Source organism: Dermochelys coriacea, chromosome 7, assembly GCF_009764565.3.
Source record: "Dermochelys coriacea isolate rDerCor1 chromosome 7, rDerCor1.pri.v4, whole genome shotgun sequence".
NCBI lineage: Eukaryota > Metazoa > Chordata > Testudines > Dermochelyidae > Dermochelys > Dermochelys coriacea.
The window spans coordinates 37656903-37680842 of NC_050074.1; the positions used below are offsets into that span (position 1 = coordinate 37656903).

General features: G+C 42.2%; 1 long non-coding RNA gene across 5 annotated transcripts in view; it reads right to left on the reverse strand.

The window, feature by feature from the left end:
• Positions 1 to 23940, reverse strand: part of LOC122461103 — an 80317-nt gene that overhangs the window by 47750 nt on the left and 8627 nt on the right. For 4 of the 5 annotated variants that reach the window (XR_006282839.1, XR_006282835.1, XR_006282837.1 and 1 more), the window contains one exon: positions 22194 to 22332. This is a non-coding gene — a long non-coding RNA (uncharacterized LOC122461103). Of the gene's footprint in view, positions 1 to 19024; positions 19509 to 20148; positions 20330 to 22193; positions 22333 to 23940 lie in introns of those variants that run through there. The other variant, XR_006282836.1, reaches the window with a different exon arrangement.

Below are 23940 nucleotides of genomic sequence, written 5' to 3' on the forward strand. Positions count from 1 at the left end.
TGCACAGCACCTACTATAGTGTAGCCCTGATCTTACCTGGGCCTTCGGGCACTTATTGCAGTACAAATACAATGATAATACAAATAAATACTTATGTAAAATTTACAGTTTAACATTTATCCAAAAGATGTTCATCAACATCATCACTCCCATAACTGCATTGGTCATTGGGGCACCATCATTGATGAGCACTCAACCAATTGTCTCCATCCCTGACGATTGTGTGTCAGTGCTTGAGTCTCCGCGAAGTTCATTCCTGTTCACTCTTTTATGTTGTCAATCCATCTCTTCTTCTGTCTACCACTTCTTCTCTTCCCCTATACTGTCCCTTGGAGGAGGATCTTGGATAGGCCAGATGATCGTTACATGGCTGTACCACTTCAGCTTGTGTTTCTTCATGGTCGTCAGGAGGTCTTCATATGACCCAGCACATTGAGTGATGATGTTGCAGACCTCTTCATTAGTGACGTGGTCAAAGTAGGAGATGCTCAGGATTTTATGGAAGTATCTCACCTCTACTACCTGTATTTTCTATTCGGAAAAGATGTTTGGGATGCCCAATTATTTCCAGTTTCTGGATAATTGGAGCCTGCCCAGGTCCACTGACCTAGCTACCGCCTCTAGGGAAGAATCCCTCCCGTCAGCATAGGTAGGGTCTACACTGAAGCACTACAGCAGTGCAGCTGTGCCGCCATAGCATGTTAAGTGTAGACAAGCCCTCAGTGAGAGTAGTTATAAAACTAATGTGACTCCTGCAGTCTGGCTCTATAAAATGAAAACACCACCGCAGCATTTAATGTATAGCAGAAAAAGTACAAGCTCAGTCTGTATTTAGCATTCTAACTGGGGAAACATACAGGTTAGCTTGTATATAATGCAGTGCAGGTGATGGAAGGAATATCTGGAGCTGAGAGAAGGGAATAACTGCAGTGAGGGAAAGGAAGGTAGATTACAAAGGCATGAGACAGAGGTCTTCCTGGTAACAATCTACAAGAGCAGATAGCAATCAACCACATCTGACAACAGATCTATAGAGTTAGTATCCTTTTTGCTACTTGTTTACTGTTTTATCATCTATGGAAAATCAAAATGACACATCTAGTCTTAAATTTAAAAAACTGTTTAAATTTTTTGCACATTCAGACTAACTGAAAATGAAAAAGTTGCAAAGGCAATAATCACTGCAGTATGATATCCTGGGTACTATAATATACCATTGTTTATTCTGAGATACTAGTACAAGCCAGGGATTTATGCTTATGTTATATAAATAATCTGTTAAATGACTGGTATTTTCATGTATTACCTTTTCAATACATTTCCCACTGTATTAAAACACCACAAAATACTGTATTATATTTCCCCTTTCTGTGATAGACACCCACAGGAGGGATCAGGGGTCTTGAGAAACTACCTTTCCCACCTTTGAAACCCTGTTCCTCATCCAAGGAAACCTGAACTTGCAAATTTGGGGATAAAGGGGGCCTGCCATAGACACTTGTTCTTCCCTTTTCCTTCCCTTTCCATCCTGGAGAGGGGCATAGAGCCCTATGTAAAAGCCACTGAATTTCCAATGGTTTTGAGCAGTAAACAATAAAAAGGTTATTAAACGGAATATTTTATAATATGGCTTGACTTTTTCTGTCCTTATCCAGTCTCTTTCATGAAGCCTTACTATTTGAAACTAGGTTCAGGAAAGTTGCCTGCAGACTTGGAGCCGTGCAGAACAGTTTAATTTACTCAGCATATCAAGGTTACACAGAATTAGCTGCAACTAAGCAGTATTTTCTTACATGAGAGTTTGAACTAGAAAGCAAGAGTCAGCAGTACGCATCAGATCTTTGCCTAATTCTGTTCAATAAGTATTCCTTGACAAACAGTTTCTCCAACATTTTGTGTAGGTTACTTTACTACAATAGCATTTTTGTCAGGGGCCGAACTTAAATATCAAGAACCTGCACTATTATTTGTTTTTTGACCCCTAATATTGAGTGTTCTATATCACTACTCAGCAGTAGCATATTTTGATTTTTGTGGTGAACTCTTTCCATTACACACAAGGCAACACAAACATCTTAGCACTTTCCTCAGAGAATTTTGCACTTGCTGTAAAAACAACCAACAAAAAGCCATTAAGAAAAATAACCAGGAGGCTTTTAATCACTTGAGTCTGTATGCCGCTCCAACGTAAAAGGAAAAATTTGCCCCTTATCTCTGAGGGAATAACTTAGAACAGTGGTTCTCCACCAGGGGGATGAGTACCCCTGGGGGTACTCACATGGGTGGAGAGTATAAAGGCCAGGGGAGGCTCAGCCTCCCTTGGAGCTGCTGCAGACACCAGACCCCCAGTTGTGAGGTTTTGGGGAGAAGTTTTTGATTTATTATGCTCCATGCAGGTTCTGGGATGGCTGAGAAGGCGGTATGAGCTATTCAGCTTCCTGGGTTCCAGTAATCTCCCTGGACTCCAAGGAGATTACTGATGAACCCAGGAAGCTGAGAAGAAAATACTGCCTCCTCAGCTGCCCCAGAACCTGCATAGGGCATATGAAAAGCTTCTTCCAGAGGAGAGTCAGAAAGATGCTTTTCTCCGAGTGGCTTGGGGTCTAGGGAGGGGAGGCATGCCACAGCTCCTACCAGCTCGTGGCTCCTCCGGGCGGGGGGCTCGGGGCTTCAGCTGGCTCATGGCTTCTCTGGGCAGGGGAGGTGGGGCTCAGGGCTTCGGCTGGCCTGGGGCTTCTCCGGTGGTGGGGGGTGTGTGTCTCGGGGCTCCAGCCATGGGGGGGTCAGGCGGAAGGGACGGAGATGGGGCTAGCCTCCCCAAAGGGGGGCTCCACTCACCACTCATAGGTATCCAGAGGTCTTCAAGGGCATACATCAGTTCATCTAGATCAGTATTTCTCAACTTGGGGGTCATGGGGTGGGTTTAGGGGGATTGCATGTGCCGGGCCAGCATTAGGGGGTGACAAGCAGGGCAACTGCCTGGAGCCCCATGCCACTGGGGCCCTCCAAAGTTAAGTTACATGCCTCAGCCCTGGGTGGTGGGACTCAGGCTTCAGACTCCTGAAAGGGATACAGTTGTCTGGAAAGGTTGAGAACCACTGAATTAGAAAACCTAAACTAAGCCAAATACCGCTGTGCTTTTAGTAATTTATAATATCCTGAGTGTTAGCTGGACTGTCCTGAAACACAGTTTCAACCCTAACTTTCCTAACAAAATTTTGTTTCTATTAAAATTGAAAATCCTTGTTTACTAACTGCTAGGAAAGGTCTCTAAATCAATCCCATTTTACCATATATTTATAAAATGTTGATCAGAAAATTCACTGCCATGCAAAGTTAATAAATAAAACTTTGTAAAGAGACACATCAGTAAAAAGTCAAACTCCCATCCACACCTTAAATAAAAAACAAAAATCTTTAAACTTCTTTCAAATAATTCCTCGGATAAATCCCAGAATGGTTAGCTAGACTTGGTAGCAATACCTTGCATAGACCATACGCATGTGATAAACTCAGATTCTGTTGGATGAATAGGAAAAAAGCCCTAAGTCAAGAGTCTTCTACCACAAATGATCTGCTATCAGTCCCTTCATGTTTAAACCTGTGGGCTGTTAGCTTGAGCAGATCACCTGATCACAATCTCTGTGATATGCCCAAGGAGAGAGAGGTTTCTCCACAATAACCAACCTCCAAAGTACAAAGAGCTTCATAGATCAAAATCAACACCCTGAGTTGCACTTGGAAGCAAATTAGAATAGAGAGATTTAAGGAATCATGATGGCAAACTAATTAGAATAACTGACAATTCAAAATGATGATTCAGGAACCCAAGAGATTAAGATTCACAAGTTGCTGGAACATGATGTGGAGAGGTTAGTATAGACAGGAGCATGGTTGAATGGAAAACAGTCACTTCCTTTTGACTATGTCCTCTTTTCCCTTTTTTTGCCTCTGGAATTGTAAATACCAGCAGAGTTGATAGAGAGACAAGGTGGGTAAGGTAATATCTTTTATTGGACCAACTTTTGTTGGTAAGAGACAAGTTTTCAAGCCACACAGAGCTCTTCTTCAGTTCCAGGAAAGTTACTCCCAGCATCATAGCAAAATGCAAGGGAATAGGTTGTTTAGCATAAGAACATATTGTAAGGGACCATTCAAGGCAGAGTGGCCCATTAACCCCTCTGCAGTCATGGAACAAAAAGAGTTGGTATTCCATTCCAAGACCATGCCTTGGTCCACCCTTCCAGGCAAGGGAAGGCCCCTTAAAATTTCTCTCTCTCTCTAAACTAATGCATTTGCATAATAACTTTCCCAACATTCCTGGCAGCTGTATTATAAAAAATGTATTGGTATGAACACTTTTACAGCACCATATTACGCAGACTGATAAAGGCTCAAAAGGAGTTATGATAGATTGTCACTAGTGATTTTCACTAATATCTGTATACTGCAAGAATATCAGTGCTTAGTATTATTAATGTTTTTAAGTGCCTTCGTTTTAATCTATACTGTGTGTAAGAGAAGACACGATGAGATGTGCCAAGCCTCAATGCAATTATATTTTCATGCAACTAAAAGCACAGTGGCATATATCTGAAACAGTCTGAAAGCAAAACAGAATAGAACACTTAGACACACTTGGAGGAGGTGAACTTTTCCTTCTTATACTTTTTCTATCTTTTAAAACAATACTATGGGCAAATTCTGTCCCTAGATACTTGCATATGACTTCCCTTGTCTTCTGCAAGCATTATTTGGCCCTACTATTTCAATTTTGGGGCTAAATTTTGCCCTCACTTACATCTGTGCAATGCTGTTTTTCCACCAGTGGAACAAAGTAGATTTTGACTTTCTATCTATATCTATATATACAAAAATATCTTTTCAGAAAATTTGGAAGTAAATTAAAGGTAAGGATAGATATAAGTTTGGACAAGATAAGTATGATATATTCCATGGTCTTCAGTCATATGTCTAGGAATTAATATGGTCCAGTGTATGTATACAATTTTTGTTACAGCTTTCTAATAGTGAAAAATGACACTTTTCCTTGCATCTCTGTTAGTTAAAACCATGTTGCTAACAAGCACCATAATCCTACATGAAAAAATAATGCATCACAAACTATGTGTTACATGGGAAATAACATACTGCTGATTTGTATTAAACGTTTCACCAAGTACTTAGTTTGTAAACTTAAAAACTGTAGATTTAGTCACCAAAACTAGGGGAAAACACCATATCAAAGCACTCCACCCAGTGTGTGCTGCATTAGGGGAAAAATACTTCGGTGTAAAGCCACATATTTCTGGTTTAAAAACCACTCTGCATTTTTACTGGTTGTCCTCTGAAAAATGTGTGCACTAACTCTGAGATGTTCCTGGTCCTAGTACCTCTTATCAGCGCTACATAGCTCATCAATTTCACACCATAGTAAGGGTGAGACACTGACAACAAGAGACAGAGCAATCAAGAACAAATTTATATTGTATCCCATATAGATACTGATGAAACACCCATCTACAGTAGTACAAAACTATGGAGGCTTTTTATAAAATGGTTTGGGGCTTATTTAGAGAGAAACACATTATTGACTTTTCAGTATCAGGGTGACAGTGCCCTGAGATGACGTTTTACTGTAATTTACTGTGCTTATGTCTACTGGGGAAACTAGTAAGCAATACAATGTTTATTATGGACTTTGGAAAATAAGGGATATCAAATCAAAATAGCTTCTTCCTGAGAAGAAATGAGCACTCGCAGCTCCATCTGAAGTCAGTGAGAGCTGTAAGAGCTCAGCTTTAGTTGTCAAAAACAGCTTTGAAGGAAAAATACCCTTATTGAACATGTCTCCTGGACAGAAGTGCTAGTCACATCACCTCCCTAGCTGGTCCCACCACTTCTGGGACAAAACTGGCCGCCTCTAAAGAAGTGCTCACCCAAAATCTGGAATGATTTGTACTACCACAACCCCCTTCCAGCAAGACTTCCCTCCATTCTGAGTTGCTCTGTCTGGAGCCATCATAAACAAGCGCTGATCAGTTGAGAACGATATTTGCAGTAATACCCAGTTAGAGTTAAGGGAGCAGTTTCGATATCAGAAAGAATGAGAGTTTGTTCACTTCCTCAGAACCTGGAAGGTAAAATAAGCAGTCTTACATTGTATACTGTTAACAGAAATTTCCCCCACGTTTAAATTTATAACAACAAATTTTTACTTTGTATCTTTGACATGGAGAATGGTTAGTGCAGGATCAGCCTATACAAGTTACTAGAACTGGAAGAAAAACTTCAAAAAATTATTGTTTTAAATTAAAATAGTACTTTTTTGGCAACAGATTTTCCTATTTTTCAATTCATTTCTTAGCATTTGCTGAAAGATTTAATTCCAACATACAGATTTTTGGAGAGCAGTAGAACAATAGACTTCTATGTTTGCATTCCTTTTTCCCCGATGTCTGTAATAATTATTGTTGTACTAATTAGTGTCTTCCTCATTAAATTCTTTTTCTGAATTTCTAAGGGAAAAAAAAAACAGCTCCCACTCTTATAAAACTTAAGGCCAATAGTAATGTTTCCATTTTTTTAAAAAAAGTCTAATAAAAACAGTTCTTAAAAATTTCTCTGTAGAGCTGGGACCAGGACTTCACCCATGGTAGATGCGCTGCATCAGTATACATAGTGACTTGCATTGATACAGCTTACTCCAGTTTGAAACCAGGATAAAATGTAGGGTGTCTGCACTAGGGATTTGTACCGGTACAGTTACAACAGGCAACTCTGTAGCAAAATCTCTTGGTATAGTCAAGGCCTAGGAAGTTAATAACAAACACACACTTGTTACAGCGTGTGAGTTTTAAGATGACTATGACCCTTTCAATGTATCTTTTGCTATAAATTCCACTGTGCAGTATCCCACAGGCTAAGTAAAATGTGAATATCTCCCAAGGATAACACCTGCATTTGATCATCTACTTCTCAATCTGTTTATCTAAATGTTTTGGATGCCCCTGAAATACTTTAAATAAGTAAGGTTGTACTAAATGTCAGGTTTCAGAGTAGCAGCCGTGTTAGTCTGTATTCGCGAAAAGAAAAGGAGTACTTGTGGCACCTTAGAGACTAACAAATTTATTTGAGCATAAGCTTTTGTGAGCTACAGCTCACTTCATCGGATGCATTCAGTGGAAAATACAATGGGGAGATTTATATACACACACACAGAGAACATGAAACAATGGGTGTTATCATACACACTGTAAGGAGAGTGATCACTTAAGATGAGCCATTACCAGCAGGTAGGGAGGGTGGGGGAAAGGAAGAAAACCTTTTGTGGTGATAATCAAGGTGGGCCATTTCCAGCAGTTGACAAGAACATCTGAGGAACAGTGGAGGGGGAGGGGGAAATAACATGGGGAAATAGTTTTACTTTGTGTAATGACCCATCCACTCCCAGTCTCTATTCAAGCCTAAATTAGTTGTATCCAGTTTGCAAATTAATTCTAATTCAGCAGTCTCTCATTGGAGTCTGTTTTTGAAGTTTTCTTTTGTTGAAGAATAGCCACTCTCAGGTCTGTAATCGAGTGACCAGAGAGACTGAAGTGTTCTCCGACTGGTTTTTGAATGTTATAATTCTTGACTTCTGATTTGTGTCCATTTATTCTTTTACGTAGAGACTGTCCAGTTTGACCAATGTACATGGCAGAGGGGCATTGCTGGCACATGATGGCATATATCACATTGGTAGATGCGCAGGTGAACGAGCCTCTGATAGTGTGGCTGATGTGATTAGGCCCTATGATGGTGTCCCCTGAATAGATATGTGGACAGAATTGGCAACAGGCTTTGTTGCAAGGTTCTGTTGTGTGATGTGTGGTTGCTGGTGAGTATTTGCTTCAGGTTGGGGGACTGTCTGTAAGCAAGGACTGGCCTATCTCCCAAGATCTGTGATAGTGATGGGTCTTCCTTCAGGATAGGTTGTAGATCCTTGATGATGCGTTGAAGAGGTTTTAGTTGGGGGCTGAAGGTGATGGCTAGTGGCGTTCTGTTGTTTTCTTTGTTCGGCCTGTCCTGTAGTAGGTGATTTCTGGGTACTCTTCTGGCTCTGTCAATCTGTTTCTTCACTTCAGCAGGTGGGTATTGTAGTTGTAAGAATGCTTGATAGAGATCTTGTAGGTGTTTGCCTCTGTCTGAGGGGTTGGAGCGAATGCGGTTGTATCATAGAGCTTGGCTGTAGACAATGGATCGTGTGGTGTGATCTGGGTGAAAGCTGGAGGCATGCAGGTAGGAATAGCGGTCAGTAGGTTTCCGGTATAAGGTGGTGTTTATGTGACCATCGCTTATTAGCACTGTAGTGTCCAGGAAGTGGATCTCTTGTGTGGACTGGTCTAGGCTAAGGTTGATGGTGGGATGGAAATTATTGAAATCATGGTGGAATTCCTCAAGGGCTTCTTTTCCATGAGTCCAGATGATGAAGATGTCATCAATGTAGCGCAAGTAGAGTAGGGGCATTAGGGGAAAAGAGCTGAAGATGCGTTGTTCTAAGTCAGCCATAAAATGTTGGCATACTGTGGGGCCATGCGGGTACCCATCGCAGTGCCGCCGATTTGAAGGTATACATTGTCCCCAAATGTGAAACAGTTATGGGTGAGGACAAAGTCACGAAGTTCAGCCACTAGGTTAGCCATGACATTATCGGGGATACTGTTCCTGACGGCTTGTAGTCCATCTTTGTGTGGAATGTTGGTGTAGAGGGCTTCTACATCCATAGTGGCCAGGATGGTGTTTTTAAAAAGATCACCGATGGATTGTAGTTTCCTCAGGAAGTCAGTGGTGTCTCGAAGATACTGGGGGTGCTGGTAGCGTAGGGCCTGAGGAGGGAGTTTACATAGCCAGACAATCCTGCTGTCAGGGTGTCAATACCTGAGATGATGGGGCGTCCAGGATTTTCAGGTTTATGGATCTTGGATAGTTGACAGAATACCCCAGGTTGGGGTTCCAGGGGTGTGTCTATGAGGATTTGTTCTTGTGCTTTTTCAGGGAGTTTCTTGAGCAAATGCTGTAGTTTCTTTTGGTAACCCTCAAGAATTATAACATTCAAAAACCAGTCGGAGAACACTTCAGTCTCTCTGGTCACTCGATTCCAGACCTGAGAGTGGCTATTCTTCAACAAAAAACCTTCAAAAACAGACTCCAACGAGAGACTGCTGAATTGGAATTAATTTGCAAACTGGATACAATTAACTTAGGCTTGAATAGAGACTGAGAATGGATGGGTCATTACACAAAGTAAAACTATTTTCCCATGTTATTCCCCCCCCCCCCCCGTTCCTCAGACATTCTTGTCAACTGCTGGAAATGGCCCACCTTGATTATCACCACAAAAGGTTTTCTTCCTTTTCCCCCACCCTCCTTCCCCCACCCTCCCTATCTGCTGGTAATAGCTCATCTTAAATGATCACTCTCCTTACAGTGTGTATGGTAATACCCATTGTTTCATGTTCTCTGTGTGTGTATATAAATCTCCCCACTGTATTTTCCACTGAATGCATCCGATGAAGTGAGCTGTGGCTCACGAAAGCTTATGCTCAAATAAATGTGTTAGTCTCTAAGGTGCCACAAGTACTCCTTTTCTTTTTACTAAATGTCAGATACTATTGTATACTTTGCACACCTTTTTATATAATAACTGAAAGGTTAATGTCTCTCAATGCCTGTATATGGGCTAAGATGGACTCATTAATTGCTAATAGGTTTCAATTGACTAGAAATGCCTGGAGTCATTCACAGGTTGAATGTGTTCATCATCTTGTACCTGTATTCTAATCAGTCTGGCTTTGTCTGGAGACAGCAATATAGAAGAGCAGTTTCAAAGCTGTTAGTGAAATGTGCTGGCTAGACTGCTTTTGAACCTCATTCTTGGGAATCTTTCTTTCTTTGCTAAAAGCTGAGCATTATGTTAAGTAAATGGGGTTTCAGTACATAATATACAACATGTGATAATGGGAATGGAATCCTCTTTGGAACTGTAAAAACATTTGACTTTTGTTAAAGAATCTCAGTGGATGGGATCTCGGAGAGGAAAGAGGGAAGTGTCAATCTCTTTCATCATCTATACCCCAGCTGTGTAATAGCTCTTCTTTTTACAAAATTACTTTTAAGTGTACAACAAATATATCATGCATTTTAACATCAGCTTCTCATTATATACTTTTTCCTATTATGACATCAGTACAGGTTCAATAGCAATGAATATGTGAACACCTTTTTGCCTGTTATAGGCTCTTGAATAGTATTGTAGAAATTACACCCTTAAGTTGTTTCTATGGAAACTATGTACTGTAGCAAATTTTTGTTAATGAAGTCAATAAAATAACAGAAGCCCTAATTATAAAAAAATAACCCAAGGTTATTCAGAATCAACAGATTACTAATATCTTTATGCAGCCCAGAACTGGGCAAGAAACTAGTGTAGGTGAAATAAACAAAAGTCCTCTGTATCTGAATAATTATACATTCACTAAGCTCTGAAAGATTTTTTTCAGGAAAGAGCTATTTATACTTTATTTTTAAACCAACTTTTGTACCTTGTTCTGGATAGTACATTTTATTGTGGTTAGGCTCTTTTTCAGGAAGTAAAAATAAGACCAATAAACCAGTCTGGTTAGCTTTCACAAATAGAACACATGCCAAAATCATTGTGTTATATTTATTGTGTATGGAATTGGGATGACTCCACAACCAGGAAGCAGAAGAGCTGGAAAGCCTGACTGACTAGGCTTTTCCACTGAAGTTAACGTATTGTTCAGACAGGATATTTATTTACTGATTTTTATATAAAAATCGCCCATCACCTTAGCATGTCCGTATTAAATTAACAAAATACTGTTCCAACGAGTCTCAAACTTGCATATTCTGCCCATAAAATGGTACACAGCTTGACTTAGCAGCTGTTTTATACTTTTCCTAGAAGTTTGCCAAACTGACTGAGCTCGAACATCTACACTGCAATTTTATAGCCCTATAAGCCTGAGCCCGAGTCAGATGATCTGGGCTAGACACAGGTGTCTTATTGTAGTGTAGACATCCCCTGACAGATCTTCATAAAGGTCATGTCCCAGAGGCTTAAACCCTGCACTGAGAACCTTGCCACCACTCCTTAAGATCTCAGTTCCAAAATCAATAAGAACGGTGATCCAATAGAAACTATATCAGTAGGATATAGGGAGGGGCAGGTTCAGATAATTAGGTGCCAGAACTTACATAACTTCAGTGATTTAATTAAACTTCACTGCATTTGTAAACAAACTGGTACCCAGTGCATGCAACAGTGACTGGAGTCAACTGACACTGACCCAGTCATTAGGCTGGATCAATCAGCCTCTTGTAACTTGAGCCATGTCTAAAGACTGGGGCCATGAAAAGTTGTCTCTTAACAGCACCTCTGTGTCCCAACTTCATTACAAGATATCAGAAGAAAACTAAATCTTAGCAAAAATAGAATGAAGCCATCTAAATCCTGTAGTCTAGAAGGGAGTCTGGCAGAGAACTGGATGAGGTGGTTGCAATGTTTCTAAATTTTCCTAGAAGCAAGTTGCATTCACAGAAATCAGATAAATCCTCCATGCTGCTACATGTAACAAGCCCAGAGACACTGGATATCTGCAGTATCATACTGTGACTTCTGTACCTTGGGGGCACATTCAGCAGTCCCATGTTGATCCTTATAATATGATTGTGTGGTATCTAATGCAAAGTTTGTCATGCCGGGTGTCTTCGTACAGCTCATGATGTACTGAGCATTGTTGTTAAGGTAATGTTACAGTAATCTTTGTTATAGGTTGTAATTTTATGTATATAGTTATGAGGCTGAAAATGCGTCCTCATGGCTTAAAGCAAGCCCAGGCAAAAACTCTCCAGAAGCAGAGGGGCAGTTTACACCTCATCAGGGAATATATGGGACAAACCCAGCCCAGCTTTACAGGAACAAAGGACACTGGCCTAGGCAACAACAAAGGATCTGTTGGACTCTTGAGTGAGTCACCCCCCCTTCCTTTGGTCAGTTTAGGACTATGATGAGGTAATGCTCACCTGACTCTGGGGGGGGGGGGTACAAAGTCAAGAGGGAAGAAAGAACATGATAAAAGGGAGAGACATCTGCCATGCTTTTCCCCCTCCATCTACATACATCACCACCAAGCAACTGAAGCGTTGATCAAAGGGGAGAGCCTGTCTGAAGGGCAACCAGCCAGCCTGTGGTGAGATGCATCTAAGTTTGTAAAGGCACAGGAAGCGTTAAGATCAGCTTAGAATGCGTTTTGCTTTTGTTTCATTTGTCCAAATCTGACTTGTTATGCTTTGACTTATAATCACTTAAAATCTGTTTGCTTGTTCTACCTGAAGCAGTGCATTTGGTTTGAAGTGTGTGAGAGACTCCCCTTGGAATAACAAGCCTGGTACATATCAATTTCATAGTTAAATTCACAAACTCATATAAGCTTGCAGTGTCCAGTGGGCATAACTGGACACTGCAAGACAGAGGTTCCTAGGATTCTGTCTGGGACCGGAGATATTGGCTAGTCTCATTCGGTTTCACAATCCAAAGAGCAGCTTACGTGCTAGAGGCTGTGTGTGAACATCCCAGGAGGGGGGTTCTCACAGCAGAGCAGGGCAAGGCTGGCTCTAAGAGCCAAGGACTGGAGTGACCAAGCCAATCACCGATTCAGATAACACTGGAGGGGAATGTCACACATACCTTTTAGTGACAGCATGCAGAGGACTGCAAACTGTTAGAAAAACTCATTAAATAAAATTCAAGAATATTCTGATTCATGTAAGACTATATCATTTGAGAAAGATGCACTTTATTTACAAGAAACCACCTGTGATGGAAGCCTTTGGTCATTGGTATAGACCTACATAACAAATCTGAAGGCTGGTATACACAAATTTTTGCAATGTCAAATCAATTTTTTTCCAGCCTTAGTGGCACTTAGTTATCAGTTTTATCAAAAAATTTCTCTGATTTTATCACCTTCACCTTGATTGATAGGTCCTTCAGCCCTTGTATAGATTTCGCCGATCACAATAAGTCTTCCATTCTCCTCGTATCCTGGCCTTCCTTCTCCATGTGCGGCCATGTCTTTTCACGATAAAATCTTCTCATCTCTTTGGAGGTCAGCCAAGTGGTCATTTCAGTTCCCATGGGTACCACTTGGCAACAGCTGCGGTCCATCGATTGTCAGTGAGCCTCACTATATGCCCAGCCCATTGCATTTTACTATGCCTGCTCTCAACAAAGATGTCCTGCACTCCACTCTGCTGTCTGATCACTTCATTGGGGACTCAGTGGCGGACTGAAGTTCCCAGAATTCTTCTTTTCATCGCCCCCTACGTGACAGACAGTTGCTGCTCCTCTGTCTTCATCAGCGCCCATATTTCACTGCCATACAACACTGCTGGCAGTACTGTTGAGTTGAAGAGGCTGGTGCATGTTGCTTTGTTGATTTCCCCCCCACCCCCTTGGAGGACATCCTTGATAGAACTGAATGTGCACCAACCTGCTTTCTTTCTTCGTGAGAATTCACTTTCCTGATCGTGGCGCATGTTAATTTCTTGTCCCAAATAGACATATTGCTCAACTTCTTCTATTTGTTCTCCCTGGATTGTTATTTGGGCTTTTGGCAAGGTACCAGACTGCATAAATTTCATTTTGGAGTGGTTAATTTTCAGTCTGACTTGGCTGCTTTTTGTGTTGAGTTCTTGCACCATTTTCTGTACTTTGATAGTATTTTTGGTGATCAACACAATGTCATCTGCGAATCTGAGATGGTTTAACTGCTCTCCATTGATGTTGATTCCACCCTTCCAATTCACCCGCCTCATTACCAATTAGAGGCAGGCTGTGAAGAATTTTGGTAAAACCGCGTCTCCTTGTTTCACACCTTTCTTAATTGGGATGCTAAGGGGAGTATCAAATAAAGTTATATCTGTAGTGCAGTCAGAATTTGCTTCCTTTAATAGTTTGATATAGTTTGCGTCGATGCCCCGCTCTGTAAGAGCTTTCAACACTGCATTGATCTCTTCACTGTCAAACGCTTTTTCATAGTCGACGAAGGCAATACATAAAGGGAATTTGTATTCCCTTGAGTGTTCCAAGCTGATTTAAAGTGAAAATATGATCCATTGTGCTGAAATTACTTTGAAAGCCTGCCTGCTCTTTTGGCTGCTGCTTGTCCAGACTCTGTGAGAGTCAGTTTGTTATTGTTTTGGTGAACAGCTTGTAGACATGTGAGAGCAGGCATATTGGATGATAGTTCTTTAGATCTTCACGATCACCCTTCTTGTACAGCAGAATGGTGTTGGACTCCTTCAAGCTAGATGATATCTTCTGTATTTCCAAGTAATGGCTAAACCTTTTGAGAAAGGGTTTTCCAGAGGTCTTGGCCTCAAGCTCTTTTCATTTGGATTGATCAACTTTACCTGGGCTTTTCCTTCCTTCATTTGGTGAACTGCATGCGAATTTTGCTGACAAGGACTGGGAGTACATGCTCGTTGATCTGCTGAAGTGTTGGTACTTGGACATTTATCTGAGATGCGAACAGTTAGGTGTAGAAATCTTTGCAGAGCACTTCCATCCCTGTTCTTTCAATTACTGGTTTTCTGTCCCTGTTCTTCAGTGCCATTATTGTTGACCTGTACGGTGTCAATTCCCTTTTGCATTTTTTGAGGCTTCTGTAATCTTCAGCTGTCTTTAAGAACCTTTCATTTTGGTACTTCTCGAAGTCCTCCTTTAGTCTTCTTCTCATCAACTTGCAGAGGAAGGAGTACTCAAGTTTTGTCACTATCATTTCGCTTCCTATTCCTCTGTTTCTCTAGCAAGTTCCACACTTCCTCCAAGATTCTTCCCTTCACTCTTTTCAGTCTTTCTTTCTCAGCTAATTTCATGCATTGCCTCAATTTATCAGTGAAGTTGTTATAATCCTCATTGCAGTTATCTATAAGACTCCAGTCCTCCTTGGAAATGTTCGCTTTCAAGATTGCCTTGTCAAATATTTTTGGCCACTATCTCTGATTTGCCATCTGTAGCGCTTTCTTCTCCACCTTTTTGTTGAAGTTGAGCTGTGCTCTGAGCAAGCAATGGTCACTACCGAGTAGTTAAATGATGGTACTACTGAGATGTCTTGTACAATGTGCTGCTTATCAATCAGAATATAATCAATCTCGTTCTTGTTCTTTGCATTGGGCACAATGCATGTCCACCTCCTCTTGGCCTTCTTCTTAAGCTAGGCGTTACCAATTACCTTTTCTTTCGTCTCCACCAGAGTTGCCAGTTGCTCTCCTCGTGGATTCAGTTTGCCAATGCCATACCTTCCAATTAACTTTTCACCTTCTTTCTCTCTTCCAACTTCGGCACTGAAATCTCTCATTGCGATCAAATATGTGGATTTTTGAGCGAGGGTTTCCTCGAGCTCCTGATAGAATTCTTCCACTTTGTCATCTTCACTTGTGCTTGTGGGAGCATATATCTGAATAATCTTGAGGTTGCTCTTCTTGTTCAGCTGGAGGTGTAGCATTCCGATGCGCGATGACTTGAACTTGTAGGAGATGATTTTTCAAGACCATTCCTTGTTTATGATAAAACTGATTCCTCCAACGGTTCTCACGCCTTCTCTTTTTTCCAACATGTTGGTACTTTCATCTCTCCACTTCACTTCCATCTCTTTTCTTCATTGTGTTTCACAGAGACCAAAGATGTCGCAGGCTGTCCTTGCCTTCTCCTCCATTAGATGGTTGATCGAATAGTCTCTCAGTGTCCTGCAGTTATAGATGCACACTGAGGGCAGTCCTTTTTCTGGCCCCAGAGATTCTTAATAGCTTCTGATCGACTGAACTCCCCACCACTGTCGTGGAACGGATAAAGGAGCGCACAAGGAGTTGGGGCCAATCTATTTGTGTTGTTTTAGGCATTTCTTGATCCACCTGCTAGCTATGCTGTCAGTGGTGCATTTACCTCCTCAACTTAGCTAGCACCCAACCTCAAGAAGGAAGACAGCTGTCCTCTCCCTGGGTTGGTAGATTTTATAATCCATCATATACACAGGGGACTCAGGGGAATCTACACACAAACTTGCACCAAACTATCTAAATCAGTTTTAATATAATTTGTTACTTCTGTAAAAGTCTGTGTATAGACATCATTTTAGCTTAGCAAAATTTAAAAAAGAGCACTTTCAGTCTGAAATAAGTGTCCACACAGACTTGCACTGAAATAAATCTATTCTAACTAACACTTTTTTTAAAAGAGATTTTGGTGCATGTTTGTGTGTAGACCAGGGGTCTCAAACACGTGACCTGCGGAGTTATTTCCTGCAACCACCAAGCTCCCCTCACCTGCCAACCCCCCCTACCCCAGCGCACTGCATCCCCGCTCCTCTGCATACCTCCGGGCGCTTCCTGCGCTTTGCGCTTTCCAGGAGGGAGGGGGAGGAGTAGGGAGCCATGCGCGCGGAGAAGAGGCAGGGATTTGGGGAAGAGGTTGGAATGGGGCAGAGTTGGGGTGGGGTCTTTGGGGAAGGGGTTGGAAGAGGCGAGGGGGGGCCCTCATGGAAGGGGTGGAGTGGGGGTGGGGCCGGGGCCAGCGGGGTGGGAGTTTGTCAGTGATGTGGCCCTCGGGCCAATGTACTAGTCCTTATGTGGCCCTTGTGGTAATTTTGAGTTTGAGATCCCTGGTGTAGACCAAGGAGTACTTGTGGCACCTTAGAGACTAACAAATTTATTAGAGCATTGAGCTGTAGCTCACGAAAGCTTATGCTCTAATAAATTTGTTAGTCTCTAAGGTGCCACAAGTACTCCTTTTCTTTTTGCGAATACAGACTAACACGGCTGCTACTCTGAAAACTGGTGTAGACCGTATCTGAATCATGTGAATATGAACACTTAACACATGGATTATAAAATCTGAGCTGAAATAGCTTTGGTAAAATTAATAACCAAGTTCAAGTCAGACTGCAATATCAAATCCATTTATTTTCAAAGAATATTGTGTACAGCTTCAGGGATAGTGAAAAATGTATTTTCCAAGTGAAATAATTAACACATAGTGAAAGAACTGAAGTACATCTAACTAAAATGGCATAAAGACCAAAAATACAATGGTCAGTAAATGAAGACAAGTTTTGCTTGCAATAAATGTGGAGGTAATTGCAATGCAACACAAAGGTGTGTCTAGCACAAGAGGTCGTGGCATCATGTATGTAGTAAAAGCAACCCTTTGGCAAGAACATTGTCCTCCACACAAGTTAGAGAAATATAAAGGTCATGAAAACACATCCAGAGATCTGGTGCAGAAAATGTTCTTTGCTAAGGGCTTGTCTACACTGGCAAGTTTTGTCAATGAAACTAATGTTGACAAGGAAAAATCGACAAAAGCAAAGTCACCAAAGCATGTCTACATTTGCTCCCTCTGTCAACAGATCATGTCCACATTTGGGGCACCTTTGTCGACAGCGAGAACAATGGACTGTGGGTATGTATCCCACAGTACCTGGCAACACCATCCATTGCTAGGTGTTGTGGGAATGCGGAAATGGAGCCTAGCGCATCCTGGGATGTGCACAATGTATCGTCATGCACTGCTTTGTGTCCCACCCCTCCAATGGTTTCTGGCTTCCTTTCACACCATTTTTCCAACTGTCATTCTTTTGTAGTGTGTGATGGATCCCGCACTTCTCTCCTATGCTCTATTAGCTGTCGTGAAGACATCACACATGGCAGCACAGTTATTTGCAAAGTTACTCGCAAAGTTAACAGAGGATGAGCAGCTGGTAGACCATCACTTTTGGGCTAGGGAAACAAGCACTGATTGGTGGGATTGCATTGTCATGCAGGTGTGGGATGATGACCAGTGGGTACAGAACTTTAGAATGCATAAAGTAATCTTCGTGGAGCTATGTGCTGAGCTGTCCCCTGACTTGCGGCGCAAGGACACCAGATTGAGAGCTGCCCTTTCGGTAGAGAAGCGTGTTGCAATCCCTGTGTGGAAGCTGGCAAATCCAGACTGCTACCGGGTCAGCTGCAAATCAATTTGGAGTAGGAAAGTCCATTGTTGGGGCTGTATTACTCCAAGTGTGCAGGGCAATAAATTGCATCCTGCTGCGGAGGACTGTGACTCTGGGAAATGTGCATGAAATAGTAGATGGCTTTGCAGAGAAAGGTTTCCCTAACTGTGGCGGGGCGATTGATGGCACACACATTCCAATTTTAGCGCCAGACCACCTTGCCTCTGAATACATCAAGAGGAAGCGATACTTGTCCATGGTGTTGCAGGTGCTTGTGGATCACCGGGGGCATTTCACGGACATTAAAGCGGGCTGGTCTGGAAAGGTGCATGATGCACACATCTTCGGGAACAGTGGCCTGTACAGAAAGCTGCAGACAGGGACTTTCTTTCCAGACCACAAGATCACAGTGGGGGATGTGGAAATGCCCACAGTAATCCTGGGAGACCTGGCTTACCCCTTACAGCCCTGGCTCATGAAACACAGGGCACCTGGACAGCAGCAAGGAGAGTTTTAACAACAGGCTGAGCAGGTGCCGCATGGTAGATGAATGTGCCTTTGGCCATTTGAAAGCTCTCCGGAGGTGTCTCAATGGCAGGTTAGACCTTACTGAGGATAATATTCCCGTGGTCGTAGCCGCGTGCTGCACTTTGCATAATCTGTGTGAATCTAAGGGCAAAATGTTTGTTCAGGTGTGGAGAACTGAGGCAGAGCACAGTTTGAACAGCCAGATGCTAGGGCTGTCAGAGGAGCCCAGAGGGTTGCTATTAACATCAGAGAGGCTTTGAGGAACCACTTTGACAATGAAGGGCAATAACACATGTCTGTTTTGGAATTGCTTCCCTGGTACATCCATGTACAATTTTGGGGCCCAAGATCGATGCAACAAAATGCCTTAGAAGCCTGTTCCCGAGAGTGAATTGATTGCTATACGATTTTGTAGAACACAGACTAAAAACAGTGTACCATTAAATACCTTGGCCTTTATTTATTGTTAAAAAGGGTAAAACCTCACAACTGTGTGTAGCTCCAGCTATCATTGTGAAAGCTGTGAGAGGGGGTGGAGTGATGGGGAAACTCAGGAGGGCTGTGAAGTGAAAAGGAACGTCTGGGCATAGAGGGGGGTGGGGTTGGCAAAGAATTGTGCATCTGCATGTGCTGCAGGGGAGGTCGACCACGGATCTGCTCAGTCTGCAGCTGTATCAAAGACTTGAGCAGCCCTGTCTGATCCTCCCGCACTTTTATCATCTGCTCTGTCGCTTGCCTAGCAAATGCAGCATTCTCTTTTCTGTCCTGCCTTTCGGGTTCCCAGCACTTTTTGCATTCCCTGGTCTGTCTCTCATCGCGCTGCAGCACCTCCTGGAACATGTCTTCTTTGCTGTGCCTAGGGTTCCTCCTTATCTGCCTAAACCGGTCTGCGGGGGGTGCATGATATGTTCCTCAAGGTCTGTGCTGAACAGAAGAGGGATTGTTACATTCCAGCACATGATTGAAACATTTTAGTAACAAAGGCCTTTTTGCTAGTAGAAATCACTTTCTCTCTGAGACTCTAGGAAGGCACACAGCTCCGCAAGCACCCAATCATGCTGATCGTGGGGAGTGGAGGGAAGGCGGCTGTGTGTATGGACAAAATGGTCATGGCTTACAGGGCAGCTTTGCAGGGAACTCATTCTAAGATTATCACACACTTTTTCACAGGCGGCCAACCTGCTGGCTGACATCTCGCTGCTGTGGGTTACCAGGGAAACCAGGGCACAGCCGCTGAAAGCTTGCGGCTTTCACCCTGGTCTATATGCAGCTCAGCTATGTGCCACTTTGGTCCCAGCTCCAGTGATTGCTAAATGGCATGGTACAGTTTCCTACAATGGGGGAACTAACAAGGCTGCAATCCCTTGGAATCTGCGGCAGAGGATTAACAAGTACCTCTTGGAAACTTTCCAGAACCTCTCTCTGGAGGATTCCCTGCAGGTCTCGATGTCCATTGAGACCCTGGTTGGCCATGCAGATTAGCTACACAGGGCAATGTCCAGCTCACAGAAAATATTACCTGCCTCCCACTTTTCGATTCCCTACACAACCTACAACAACTTACCTGACGTCTCATCTGCTCCTGCTCCCAGATGACCACTTCTGATGTGGAGAAAAGTTCCTGGCTGCCTGCTGTACCGGGCAACCCCGCTGGGAGAACCACATCCTCTTCTAGCTCGGCTTCTTCATCCATCCAGAATTTCTTCATCCAGAATCCAGCCTCTGGGTTAGCTCCTTTCTGCTGCCTGCGAAGTATCCACGGGGCTATCAGCGATGGAGGTGGGGTCACCACCGAGGATAGTATTCATCTCCTTATAGAAGCGGCAGGTCTTAGGTGCACCACTAGAGTGATGGTTTGCCTACTGCACCTTATGGTATGCCTGCCTCACCTCCTTTATCTTAGCTGTGCACTGCTGCATGTCCCGATCATAGCTCTTTTCGCACAAGCCTCGATAAATTTGCCTATATGTGTCCCAATTGCTACGGGTCAATCGCAGCTGTGACTGAACAGACTCCTCTCCCCATATACTGATCAGATCCAACAACTCAGCGGTGGTCCAAGTGGGAGCGCGGTTGGTGCAATAGCCAGCCATGCTGACCTGGGAAGCCACCTGGGAAGCTCTTCTGGGAAGCCAGCGAGCAGGAAATTAAATTTTAAATTCCCAGGGCTTGCAAGGGGCGGGTTGGCTGCAGGGCAATGGAGTTCAAACCGCTGACCAGAGCAACAGTATGGGAATTGTGGGATACTTTCTGGAGGCCAATAAAATCGGGGAAATAAAAGCTGTGGTGTCTACACTGGTTGTTTGTTGACAATAAAGGGAGGGGAAAAGACAAGTCTCTTGCTGGGGTGGTAGTTTTTTGTTGCCAAAACTTGGTGTCTGTTTCGAAAAAAAGTCACATTGCAGTGTGTAAACTATCGCTGTTTTGGTGACAAAACTTGCCAGTGTAAACAAGCCCTTTGTCTCAAGAGATAAACAAGGTACTAAAACAAATTGTTTTGATGCTGGAAATACATTTTAAAAATAGGGCTGTTAAGTGATTAAAAAAATTAATCGTGATTAATCATGGGATTAAAAAATTAATCGCACTGTTAAACAATGTTAGAATACCATTTATTTAAAAAATTTTGGGGAGGGGAGGTTCTATATTTTCAAATATAGGCTGGGCGCTCTGGGCTTCAGCCCTCCTTGGGGCATCAGCCCCCTCAGAGCTCCAGGCTTCTGTCCCTCCACCACCCACAGAGCTACAGACTGGGGCTTCAGCCCCCCTACCGCTCCAGGCTGGAGTTTCAGCCTGCCTGCCTCCCCACCCACCTTGCAGAGCTCTGGGCTGGGGCTTCAGCGCCTCTGTCGCCAATGCGTCCCTCCCCGCCCACAGATATGCAATTAATGCATTAATTTTGTTTTCAGTTAATTCACAGGCATTAACTGCGATTAACTGACAGCCCTATAAAAACCTATTTCAAAATATACACTGGAGTGGAGTACAATATAACTATAGCAACCATATATAATTGACAGACTGTTATACCTAGGCTTGTCTCATAAGGGCCACGTGGCAAAGCTACACTGGGTAGAAGAAGGGCATATTTTACTTAGAGGACCTAAAGCGTGAGATTTCTCTATTCTTATAGCACATAACTATAGCAACATAGATTGTGAGTTAAATAGGTCCTTACTAAAACTAAAAAATATTTTGAGGTTAGATCCTCCAAAGGATCTGCCCAGGTACACCTGTGTGGAGTCTGACATAAATGGGCTCTGGATGACTGCAGGAGTCTGCCCACATGGGTCTGTTTGCAGATTCTAGTCTAATCTTGAAGGTAATGGGAGTTCTATATGAAGGAAGACTGAAGGATTTAACCCACCACTGATGATAAATTTTAGATTGTAAACCCTCTTGGGGAGAGGGAGGAAGGTGTCTGGGGCCTAAAATGTGCTAGGTGCCATAAAATAAAATAACAGTCCTCTTTAAGATCTAGCTGTTATGACTCACCATGGGAGAAAAAGTATATACTGTAAATAACCCAAACAGCAACTATTCATGTGAGTATCAATTACTGTAAAAGTTTAGCATTGCAATACTCTTGCTATTTTTCTTTAATCTTACCTCCAGGACATTTTGGGATGAACCAATGTAAACAGCTTATTCCATTTTTTTTTCCATTCTAGAAAAATCAAGCTTGCTGCCTTGATAGTAGCTTAATATTTAGGATGTTCCATTTCTGTGCATTAAACATGCATGCAATCTAAATTTAAAATGGGGGGAGGGAATAATTACTCTTCCACTATCTTTTACCACACCAAATACATAAGGGCCACAAATCCTTTTAAGGCTTAGCTGTAAAATATAACAAGGCTACAAATAATAAGCTCCTTCTTAGTATGTCACAGCTCTTTTTTTTTAATAGCTTACTTTTTAGCTTTTCATCGCTTGGTTTAATGCCTTGATTTGTTCAACATGCTTTCTTTACAACCTATTTACCTTGGACTTCTTTTGTACCCAGTGATATAAATACTGTAGGCTGAAGGTAAAAGTGAAGTACTGTTATAGCCATTGCTCCCTGAGAACTTTGTGTGTGCATTTATTTGTCTTTGCTTTGTTACTTTTTTCACTTAAAATATAGATTAACCTAGCTGTGTTCTCAAGGGCATGAAAAATTCCAATCCCCCTACCTCCCATAGTTAAGCCAACCTAACACCATGGTAGATGCCGTTAGATCGATGGAAGAATTCTTGTGTCAACCTAGCTACTGCCACTCAGGGAGGTGGCTTACCTACATCAATGGAAAAACCCCTTCCACCAATGTAAGCAATCTACATTATGATGATACAGCAACATAGCTGCAGCTGTGCCACTGTAGTGTAGATATGCTCTAACAGTAGTCTTGTCTTTGCTGTTCCTTGTAGTTTATCCATATTTGTTTTTATCTATGTATTTATTTAAATGCAGTGAAATTGCGATTAAATGGTGTGGAAAGTTTAAGAACAATGTTTTACAGTCATCATTTGAGGATCTTAAAGCAGTTTAGAAACTAAATCATATAATCCCAGTCAAGTAGATGAAAAATATATGTACTGATACTGCACATAATAAATTGAGGCATAGAGAAGATAATTCTCAAGATCACACAATGATTAGTGGCATTCCTGGGAATCAGAGTAGCAGCCGTGTTAGTCTGTATTCGCAAAAAAGAAAAGGAGTACTTGTGGCACCTTAGAGACTAACAAATTTATTTGAGCATAAGCTTTCGTGAGCTACAGCTCACTTGAATGGAACTCAGGAGTGCTGACTTCCATTCCCTCACTCTAATCACTGACCACACTACTTCTCACATTTGTACATAGTGAGATCTTCTGTGATTATTCTGTCTGAAGCTGTGTCTGGACATAGTAGAGCATGACACAAATGAAGTGAGAGACTCTATATTGTTCTGTCAACCTAAGCAAACATGAACATGAAATAGATCAACCCAGAAAGACACTAATAACTTCTACTTTATTTTGACTGTTTCCCCCCCCCTTCTATTTTTGTGTTGTGATAATTTTGTTTTGTTGCTCAATTTCCTTGTTCTGGGTTTCTTTTTCTTTGCAATGGCTATATTTCTTTACAATGCTTCACTGTCTAGCTATTTGGAGTTTGGCTTAGTTTCTTCCCTACATATGGTCACTTGTTCTATGACTGTGTGGCTTCTTCTCTCTCCTATAACGGTAAGCTTTGTGTGGCTTCTTCTCTCTATTACAAGTTTAAAAATTAATCAGCAGTCTCTTATCAATATCACTTATCGTGGGATCACTTTCCCCTTTCCTCTCTATTTTTAATTTGGTTTCTTTTGTCTCATGTTGTCTTGTTTATC